The sequence below is a fragment of the Hirundo rustica genome, chromosome 8 (genome assembly GCF_015227805.2).
Source record: "Hirundo rustica isolate bHirRus1 chromosome 8, bHirRus1.pri.v3, whole genome shotgun sequence".
In the NCBI taxonomy this organism is placed as follows: Eukaryota; Metazoa; Chordata; class Aves; order Passeriformes; family Hirundinidae; genus Hirundo; species Hirundo rustica.
The window spans coordinates 3152409-3164027 of record NC_053457.1 but is presented as its reverse complement, the minus strand read 5'-3'; positions in this window follow the sequence as shown (position 1 = coordinate 3164027).

Sequence of the window (11619 nt, the reverse complement as noted above, 5' to 3'; positions counted from 1 at the left end):
CTCGCGTTGCCTGTGGATCGGTCTCTTCTTGGAGATTAAAAAAAAAAAAAAAAAAAAAAAAAAAAGCAAGCCTTTTCGGGCAGCCCTCCCTCCCTTCCTTTCCTCCCTCCCACCATCCCGCCTCCCCATCCCTCCCCGCCCCGCGGCCGCCCGGCTCCAGCATTGCCTGAACAAAGGCGAGACGCGCCTGTAGCAGGGGAGCCCCCCAGCTCTGCCCCTCTCCCCAAATCCCAGCTCCTGGCCCCTCGCTGCAGCGGGACCCCGCGCGGAGATGCTCCATAGGAAGAGCCAAACCGTCTCCCAGCTTAGAGCGCTGCCGCCGCGTGACCTGGAGGTAAACGTCCTGTTTGGAAACATCTGGGACGTTTTCCAGATGCAGAAACATCCCTAACAGAGAAATTGAAGATGCCCTACCCCTGGCAGTGTCCAAGGCCAGGTAGGATGGGGCTTGGAGCAACCTGCGATAGTGGAAGGTGTCCCTTGCCGTGGCAAGAGGTTGAAAAAAAAGTTTTAAGGTCCCTTTCAACTCAAACCATTCCCATGGTCCCATTTAATTTTTCTTTCTTCCCTCTCCTCTTATTTTTAGGGGGAAACAGACGGAAGGAGGCACTGGCCTTGTTCCTGGATGCCATCTTGCTGGCTCTCCAAGGAAAACCCTCACGTCTTGGGGTTTTCCAAAGGGCATTTACCACAGCTCCGGAACTGGGACCCCCACAGTTCAATACGTGCTGTGCTTCCTCGGTGCTTCTCCTCACCACCCTGACAAGGGGCAAATAAATCCAGTACTCCCCCAAAAAACTCAACAGAACTCAATGAATCCAGCACCGTGCTAAAAGGGCTTCCCACATCCTAGAGTCGTGGAATGGTTTGGGTTGGAAGCGACTTTCAAGATCATCTTGTCCCATTCTTTTGCCATGGGCAGGGACACCTCCCACTATCCCAGGTTGCTTCAAGCCCCTTCCAACCTGGTCTTGGGCACTTCCAGGGATCCAGGGGCGTCTATCAGCACAGAGGAACAAATCTCCTAACGCTCTTTCCATTTGCTGTGTCCAGCTATTTTTTTCTTCTAGACAGGACTCCAAGCCAGCTCCAGGGAGGGGGCTGTGCTGCAACACCAGTAACACCAGTTGTGCTGGTTGTTCTTGGATTATACTGCTGTGGGGCCCAGCGGCTGTTCAGATTACGCTGAGCAACCCAAAACCTTTCCCAAGAGGTAATTCCTGCCTTGAGGCACTTGTCATCCAAGCTGCCACAGAGGCCAGAGCAAAAGGCAGAAGAAAAGGCAAGCAGGGAAAACAACATGCCAGCCTGCAAGCTTCCCGTCAGGAATGAGGATTCTGGTTTTGGATTTCTTTGGTAGGACCTCAGTTGGAGCTTTGTTTCCAACCCATCAGCACAGCAATGCCTGGAATGGTAGGAATGGATCACCATTTGGGAAAATGCCCTGCTTTTCCTCCACTATAGGATGGTGGGGCTGCCGGGTGCCAGGATGAGGATCCAGAGGTGGAAATGGGGAATACCTTGGAGATGGTCCTGCTGCAGCCATTTCTGGTGAGGTGCCACTCTGCAGACCTGTTATCCAGGGAGAATGCTGCCAGAGCATCCCTCCAGAGGAGGGTGGAGAGCCTCACCTTCCAGCTGGGTGACTGGGTTGTGCTTTGGGGCAAAGTGGAGAAGCTGAGGTCACAGTGACCAAAATCCAATCCAAAATTCCCTGCAGCTAATGCTGCGGGATGCTTCCAGAAGGAGAGAGGAATACACTCATTTCAAGTAGAAAATTTCAAGCTGGAAGAAAAACAGATTTTAATTTGCAATTTAAGTGTTTTCATGCTTCTCTTGCTTTGTGCAATCTATAATTAAAGAGGAGAACTTATCTACAAGAGCTTCTTTGCAGAAGAGATGGAAAAAGAATTTGTGCTCCGAGCATTTCAGACGATTTCAGAAGATACACACCTGCTGGAGCACCAAAGCTGGAACAAGCCCTTATTTTGACTGAATAGATTTATGAGGAGATGTTTAATAAAGGGCATACTTTACTTGTGAAGAACAGCTCTGGAAAACATAATTTAATTACTGGTTTTTTCAGAGGCAAAAATTATTTCTTCATCCACAAGGTCTGTAAATTCCTCCAGTCCCTCTAGACCTTTATGCCTCCCCTAATGTTACTAAATCTCTGGCTTTGGCAGCATAAATTTGGCTGAATGACAATGGCAATGACCTGACACATAACTTTACCTTCTAAAGGTAATAATTAAGCATGTTTGGGTACATATGACATGCTGGACATGGTGAAAAGACAACTTCCAAGGGGGTCTCTCAGGCTCCCAGATGACGAGATGTTCGTTTGTCACCCACACAGTGACACCAGCCTTACCTGTTGGTCTTGTCTGCCTGCAATATCAATATAATAATATTACTGTGGATTTTGATGTTATCTCTATCAATACACCATAATTTAAGTCAGAAAAGTTTGTCCATTCCAGCCTTTTTCTTCCCAGTTCTTGTCATAGAGGAGGGAAAGAGAAGCAGCAAGGCACCTTCCCCTTGTCCTTTCCCTCCTGTCCTTCCTCTCTGCTTTGACCCCTCCATTCTCCTCTTCACCTTCTGGATTTGCTTTTCCCAGCCTTTAACTGTCCCACCCTTCTCCTTGACTTTAGGCTTAACCTTTTTCTTTCCATTTTGGAGTCCAAATGACTCCTTTTCCTATTTTTTCCCATCCTGGGGCGCTGTTTTATCTCGTGCCCCCACTTCCTCCATGGATGATAACTCTGGAATTCTTTATGATTCAAGGCTTCCCTCTGCAGCCTAGAGAATTACCAGTTGACATGGGTTTGGGGACTTTCCCCATTTATTAGGTGACCTCTAGGCCTGGGGAGGAGCAGGTTTTCTTTCCAGTTTCCAGAGAAGAAAGCTGAAAATAGTTGCTGTTTTTAAAATCCCAATTAGGCTCCTTTTCATGCAGGAGGCTCCAGCCACTATTCCCAAAGCCTGGTTTTCATCTGGCAGTGCCAATTTCTGGCAATCCTGGAGTGCTGCAGTGTCCAAGCCCTGCCTGTCCCACCAGGTACCACTTGGAGCCAGAGCCCAGGTGACATGTTCCAAATCCCTTCCACCAGCAGTAGATGCAGCTATTGGCCCCCAAATACAATTAATCTTGATTTTTGAGGGCTGGAAAAACCTTCACAAAAGGCTGGGAGTATCTCTTACAAGGAAAAAACAAAACAAAACAAAAAAAAAACCACACCACCACCAAAACTCACACTTCATTGGGTCTATTTTGGTGCCTTTATAGGCACTGGTTGTTTTGCTGAGTGTTGCAAACCTCCTGGAGGGGAAGGCATTAGGCTAATAAAATTGCAGCAATCCCCAGCAATTACCTAAACTGGCTTTTCTGCCCATAATATCATGAGTTTGGGAGCCAGGAGCTCAGGGTCTACCAGAGTATGAAGACGGGGCTGTATTTCCAGCCCTAGCTCACCTTATTTCCTCTTCCCAGAGATTTAAACCAAAATGTTTGTTAATCCAACATGCTCTAAAGCAGCTGCCCCTGCACTCAGGTTGCACAACCACCTCTTCACCACGAGCTGATTTCTGGCAAGAAATGGTCAATATCGGAAAAAAAAACCCCAAAAAACAAAACAAAACAAACAAACAAACAGCAACAAAAAAAAAAAAAAAAAAAAAAACAAACAAAAAAAAAAACCACCTGTTTACAGCTGTTTGGGTTAATCTGAGGTTTTAAAAGCAGCTGGAAGAAGGAAGGAGGAGCACTGGGAGGGATGGCGCAGCATCCTAGGCACAGGTAAAGTGGGCAGGGGGCACAGCCAAGGGTTTTACCTGACGCTTATCCCCATCCCGGTGCAACGTAGCCATGCTCGGAGCAAGGCAAAGCCTGGTTAGGAGAGCATCCCAAACCCGCCGTGCGGGGACCCGGGGCCTCGGCAGGCTCCAGTCCTAGGCTGCTCTCCGAAGGGAGGGATGGAGTAGCACGGCGGGCTGTGGGTGAGCGGGCATGACTTCATCCCTCAGACACGCGGAGCTGCCCCGGGATTAGGCCAGGGAACAGCCGCTGCCGGAGCACCGGGGCAGGAGGAGAGAGAAAACCCCCGTGAGCATCTTCCCCTCCCTCTGCACAGCAGCCCCTGGCCGAAATCCACCCTTTTTCCAGGATTTCAGCTCTTTTCGGGGGGATTTTTATGAGCCCTGCTGAAGACCACGAGGGAGAGTCACGAAGACGTTGTGCTCGTCCAGGAGAGGAGCAGGAGAAGCACGAGCCCGGCTTTTGGAGGCAGGGAGCTGACAGACACATCATCTGGTCTCCGGCTGCCCCGAGGCACGATCATTCCTGGCAGATCTCTCCTAATCCCTACTTTAAGACCTCCAAAGATAGCGGGAGCCTCCACAAGCCCCCAGGAGATTTCTCTCTCTTCTTTTTTTTTTTGGCCACATCTTGCTCTTCTTATCCTGGAAAGTTTTTCCTTCTGGTTAATCTGTATATCTGCAAGTTTGACCTGGGGAAAACACTAATCCTGATATATCCTGCCACCAAACTCTTCCTGCCAGCATCCCAAAGATTCTGGATGCTGTCACAAAACCAAGTGACAATGGCAGCCACTGGCAAAATTCTTCCAGGAGGCCCCAAACACAATGGAATCAGAACAATGTTTTAAAGGTAAGGTTTCACTGGAGCTGGAAAATGGAGGGGTTTGTATGGATTTAGCACACAACGCTGTGGATTTGTGAGAGGACCCAAGTTCCCAATGCCTTTTTCCAGGATGCAAAAGAGAGAGCTGGGTGTGCAAAGCGGCTGATCCAGCCAGGGTAGGAAACCACCTCTTCCTACCCTCTCTGCATCCCACATCTCCTCCAAAGGCTACCATCCTCCCTGCTTCCTCAGTGAGCCGGGCATCCCACAGAGACATGAGGCCACTCTCCTGCAGCCGAACCCCAGGAAGCAACAGGACAGCAAAGATGACATCGAGTTACCGCAGCAGGGTGCAAGGGTGACGGCAAGAAACCCCTGGAGAGGAACAAGCTCCTGTACAGGCACATCATGGTGGGAACAGAGCTCGAATCTTACCAAGGCTCATCTCCTGATGGGACTTAGGCAGTGGTTTTTGGGATCAGAGCCCTGTGTTCAGCCCAATCCAAACAGAAGTATTTTTCCCTCATGCCACCAAACTGCATCACGCTACACCTCCGAGCTTAGTTTCTCCTCAGCTACAGCTGCATCTGCAAATTCCTGCAAGATGTTTGCCTTGGCGGCCTTGCTGGGAGGTTTTCTAGGGGCTGGGAGTCCCCCCTCATTGCCTTGCCCACCCAGGGATGAGCAGACAAGCTCAGGATCCCAAACTGTAAAGCTGGAAAAGGGATAAATGAGCCAGAAAGTGGAAGCCGACGCCAGTCCCGGCTGAACTGCAAGTTGAGGGATGGTGAAACAAGGTCAGTGAGATTTATACCGACAGCCTTGGATGGCTTCCAGCCCCTACTGTCAGCAGCAGAGGCTTGGAAAAGAGGAGGGAAAAACTTGCTGTCCTTCTAGGAACCGCACCGCAGAGAGAGCTCCGCCGGCGTGGCCGCGTCCTGACAACAGAAAAGCAGAAAATAACCCCAAAAATCCCTGGTTTTGTAAGCACAGCTGCAGCAGATGTTGAACTCCAGGTCGGCAGCATCTTGGTGGGACTGAGGCAGTCACCAAGGTGAGGGGCTCCTGCTTCCTTGGGTGGAAACCCAGGGAACCCTCCTTCCCAAAATCACAGAGCTCCCTGATGGCTGTGACCTCAAGAGAAACGTGCGCACCCTATCCATAGGATCCAGAGCGGTGTTAAAACCTCTTTTTGCCAGAGCTTTAGGATCAAAATCCCACCAGCATCACTTCAGCTCTGGGGCGTGCCACTGTCTGGCCTCAGGCCTGGCTGGTGGGAGACATCCACCCCTGCTACCTTGGCATTCCCGGCCCTTCCCTTTCTCTTTTCACTGCTGATGCACCATACAACTAGGTTAACCTTGCCCAGAATCCCCCCCAGAGAAGCCTTTCCCTCTCCACACATTCACCACCTTATTAATTTTTTATCATCTTCCTGCTAAAATTAAGCTTAATGCCATGAAAACCCCAAATCCTTTTTTTTTTTTTTTTTTTTTTTAAGACCTCTTAAACTGGACTCCTGAGCATTCCCCAGTCCCTTGCTTATCCCCTCAGCCCACAGATATTTTTCTAGCATGACCCTCACCAGCCAGTGAGTGTTTTCAAGTGAATCTCATTGAGCCCCATCTCCTCTTTTAGCTTGAGCTGGGGAAAATTAATTTTTCATTTGCTGGGGCCAGAAGCACCCTGAGGTGTTGGAGGGCTGGAAAATAGCTGCTTTTTTTACCTCTTTCCCCTGAAATATTCGCAGAAGTGAGAAATAGAGGGAGAAAGTCATTCCAAGCCTGGGGTCCGTGGTTTATACACATTTTGCTGCAATAAAAAAGCCTAGCCTGATTCTTTGCACGATACCCATAGGTTTTGGAGCTTTGGAAAACCTCCCTTTGCTGCCACCCTCTTACACAGGTTAGCATTTCTGGGTTTAGCCAAAAATCCCACTGCACTGTGGAGTCCCTAAAGCCGACTGAAGTAACCCCCAGGTTTTGGCCTTGGAAGGACACGCTGTAATTCTTCCTCTGCCTCCTCTCCCTGATACCCAGATTCTCCTGGTTTCTTCTTTCCTTGTTAATGCATTGGCTGTGGGACCCCAGTGACAAGAGCTGTGTTCCCTACAGGACCCTGACCTCAGCTGCCCTCGGTTCTGCCCCTGTGCCACAAGGTCACCGGGTGCTGTAAATCACACTTCAGCCTGAGCAAGGCACACGATCCCTCTCTTTTGCACTGGATTCCCTTCGGCACCTGGAATAAACCTTGCTGGAACCTGATCTCATGCAAAGGGCCTTCTTGCCTGTCTTTTGCTGAGCCAGCCTCGTGGCGTGTGTGGATGGGAGAGCTCGACTGCCTGCCCAAATTGCTTCAAGCAGCCTTTCCACTGGAGAGCTTGACCGGAGCCTAGGCAGAGGCTTCCCTCCTAAAAGACACACTGTTACACTGCACCATCGCCTTTCACCCCATGACTTATTCCTGCCTTTGCTCCCCAAAACAACAGGGGGCTTGGCCATGCCTGGGGGTCCAGTGGAGCTGGGAGGGTGAAAATGAGGGGAAAAGGGGAGTTTCTGGCGCTTGGAGTTCTGGCATTGTGCCTATATGGCTTTTATTTTTACTTTTTCAAGCCCTGGCTCTGCAAAAGCATCTTAATTACTATTCTTCAGCTGTAAAATGAAACCCAGATGTGCTCCCTTTGCAGAGGTTTCATCGGGGGGTTCTGCCAGAGGGGGACATCCCAGCAAGGGGAACATGGAAATTATTATTATTATTAATATTATTTTAAGAGCTCTCATGTTCAAAACTATTTGTGGTGGCCCCGAGCCAGCACATGCCTCTTCCCTGCTGCTGTAAATAGAAGTTATATCACCCCCAGCCCCAAACACCCTTAATTTTCACCAAAATGAGAGGGAAACACTCCTGAGCTGGGCCTTGATGGTTGTGGGATTTGGGTACAGTTGGCAGAGCTGCCACAGCTGGGCAGAAAAATAGGGGAAAGGGGGATTTTTTTTGGAAAAACACAGCCCTGAAGCCTCTGATAGATGCAGTGATTTGGCTGGGGCTGTGGCAGGTTTCCCCTTGCAGCCCCATGTGCCAGTGGAATATTGGCTCCTCGGCAGATTTTCCCTTTTGGATGGATAAAAAACATAAAGACACGTGAAGTTCAGCTTCCAAGGATTTCTACTTGCCCGTTAGAGGAGGAGGAATAAAATCCCTGGCTGAGGTCACAGCAGCCCTGTTCCTTTTACCTCTGTGAAGCCCAAAGTGGGGTCCCTTGGCCAGGGCCCCTGTCTGATGCAAAGATGCAGGAAGGGAGAATCTGGCCAAGACCAGCTGCATTTTCGTACATTTGGAATTTTTTTATATATATATATATATATATGTGTGTGTGTGTGTGTGTGTATATAGAAAATCTCGAAAGAAAGGGGATCTCCCAGGCCTATTTATTTGGGGAGAGTTTCACAGAAAGATGGTGGGGTTGGGATGAAGATTCTTGCCACCTCGTCACCACCCACACAGCGGATTTCTATATTTATTTATTTATTATCTATATTATTGTCCTCTCAGGGAGGGAGGGAAAAAAATAAAAAAAAAAGCACACACAAAACACACGGTTTCTGGCAGAAGGCTTTGCTTTCTCTGGAAAAAGGCAGCTGGTCCAAGGGTACACACGGTGCAAAGGTCAGCTGAAATACTCCTCCCACCAAACAAGGGCAAAGGCTAAGCAGTGAGAAAGCACCTCTGTACCCATGTCCGCATAGGGGGAAGCAATACGGGGATACCTCCACTGCCAAGGCACATTCTGACCCTGAACTCCCCATGGATTGAGTCACAGGGGTTTTATTCTGTTCCAAAAAGTTTTTCTTCTATTTTTTAGGAAATGTTTTATATTAAAATACATTAAAGTAGGGATTTAAAAGACAGGTTGTGTCTCTGTATGAATAGCAAATACCATTCAGTCAGCGGTTACAGGCTAATCATTCCTCAATTTATAAAATATTTTAATTACACCCTTAAACATGACCTTTGCTATGTGGCAAGAACACAAGTGCACATCTGCTGCAGAGAAAGAACTGGAAAGGACGTGTCAGCACACCCCAAACCCTCAGGGATGGGGAAGGCAAGTAAAAGCATTAATAATCCATTAATTATTTATCCACGTCAAATATAATCTTGTTAGGCAGTAGCACAGCTACAAACAGCCCCACTGCCATGTTACCCCCACACTGTAGCTAGAAAAAAAAGGGGGGGGGGAAAAGTCATTAAACTACTCACTGCTTTCGTGACAATGGAGCCAGGCTCCAAAACTGGCCAAAAAAATCCTCTTTGATGAAGATCCATGGTATTTTGGTGTGGAGGAAAGAGCATCCCTCCTTTGCTCCATGCTCAAGGCTTCCTGAGCAGCGAGGAGGGAAACGCAAGTGGAAACTGGGAGCAGGCTACAGCTGCCCCTGGTTTGGGTTGGAGCTCCCAGGGAGGGGCTTAGGGCAGATCCCACCTGGGGACACCTTAAGGCTGCAGGGAGGGAGGAGCTGATGGCTTGCAGCATCCAGGGTTTTCTGGGAAAGCCGTGTGCTGCAGGTGGGAGCACGTGGGCAAGGCTCCTATGGCAATACATACAAACATTTAAATAAAGTCGCTGTCCTTTTCTCTGGCACGGGTGAAAGAACCATTTACACCATTTATTAAGGCAGCTGTTGGCCCCCTTTCAATGTTCTCCAGCTCTACCTTTCATCTCTTCTGAGCTCCAGCAGCACCAATGCCACTAGTAACTTTTTCCATAGGTAGAATAAGGGGGTGGATTGGGTTTTTTTTAAGGGGATATTAAGCGTTTCCATCACCCACCCCAACCTATGTGTTTAACCAAGGGTGCAGTGGGTGATTTGGGGGAGTGTTGGGGCTTCCCCTTGGCTGCAACATAGAGCCTGGCTCTTTCCCATTTTCCTGTGAGGCTGCAGGTCTGGGGAAAAGGATTTGTAGACCAAAAAAAAGCCCCAAAAATGGGTGATGGCACCCAGAGCTGTAGGGATACCCTGTGTCCCCATGGAAATGACATGCAGAGCTGGGATCAACACCAACAGAGCAGACAACCAGACACAGATCCATGTTTCCTGCCCTGAAATCAATCCCTTGGCTGGGATTTAAATATTTAATTCCCTATCCCAAAATAACCTCAGATCCCATCAGCTGTATTCCCACATCCCAAGCCCTGAACAAGGTGAGGAAAGTGGCAAATTAGCAGTTAACTGAGGGTCAGAAACCTGCAGAAAACCAGTTTTCATGAACACCAATAAAATTGATCAATGAGTTCTTGGTTTTTTAATGTAAAAACACATTGAGTTTCTTTTTTTTGGTAGTTTTTTGGGGGTTTTGGTTTTTTTTTTTTTGTTGTTGTTTTTTGTTTTTTGTTTTGTTTGGTTTGGTTTTTTGGTTTTTTTTGTGGATATTTTAGACCACACACCCTCTTGCTGGTGCTTCCCCGGGGAGCTGCTGCTCCTCCAGGGAATATACTTCAGTGAGGCTGGGGGTCAGCTCATTAACCCCATCCAGTTAACAGCTGCTTTTTACCCTCCTGCCATGGGACACCTTCCATAAGCCCAGATTGCTCCTGGTTGTTATTACATAGAATTTTCAGTATTTAATGTGTTTCATATTTTTAGAATTCACATTGTATAGAATAATTCTAAAATGTGTACTTTCTATCATTATATATATAATCTATGTATAATGTATACACAGTATATATAACATATGCTATAGACATAATATATAGCATTTAAAATATATCGTATACACTCAATGATTACTGTATATTTTGGATATATATGAACCCCTTGTTTGCTTTGTCTCTGGCCGAATCCTTTCAGAATTGCCAATCCTTTTCCCTCGGAGCAGAAAATCCAGGCCATTCAGAGCCAGATTTTAAGTTCTCTTCTAAGAGAGGGATCTGAGTTTCTGCCTCCCCAGCTTGGGGAAAAGAAGGAATAAACACAGCACGGTTGATTTTTCACATTCAAACACATTCTTATCTCCCAGGATTTTTTTTTTCCCAGGCAATTGCTGTAGCCCTGCTTTGGAAATCGTTTGTTAGGATGGTGGGAAAGCAGAAAGGACCCTTTGAGCCCCTCAAACCAGGTGATGCAAAGCTCCAGCCTTCATTACCAAGATTTAAAGAGGCTGGGATTTCCTAAACAATTAAAAACTCTGCCTAATTAAGACAGGGCTAATAGGCAGGACTTCCAAGGGTTGCTGCTGGGGCAGGAGAAGGATTTGCAGCAAAAGAACCTGCAGGTATTTGCTTCAGTAAGGCAGAATAAATGGGGATGTGAGGATAGAAAGGATGTGCTACTTTAAAAACTAAAATAAGAAGGGAAAATAACATCAACAGCCTCTTGAAATTACTCAATCAACTGACTGCATCAGCAGCAAGTTATGCAAACACTGCAATACTCAGCGAGGGGCAAAACATTCAGGCAGGTATTTCTGCCTGAACAACAACAAAAAAATTTAAAAAGCACAACCCAAATGTGTGGCTAAGCCAAAAAAAAAAATGAGGGACCCCTTGGGACCTGGGTCTGTCACAGCCAAGGCTAAAGAAAAAGCAGTGCTTTGCTATTTTAAAAGGCTTTTCTTTCCAGCCTCTACTTTTGAATTTTTGCCACCTCCCACCGCTGGCAGCAGATGAAAGCGGCTGCTGGGACAGACAGTGTGTGTGCTCCTGCTTTTGTGCTTCCCATCCTATTCTCTCCTCCTTCCATGAGACTTTCCCCTGCCTCCCTTCCCCCCCAAGATCCTCTCACCCCACTGTGAGGCCAGGGGGGCGGTGGGACCCCTCATTTATATCATCTCCTTTGGATTAACTTCATATTTCACTCTTTCCTTAAAAAAACAAACACCCCCCTCCCCACCCCCACCTCCCAGCATTAATTTTGCTCTTATGCCTTTGCTGAGCAGCTCAGTCCCCTCAGCACCACCTTGGCATGCAACTT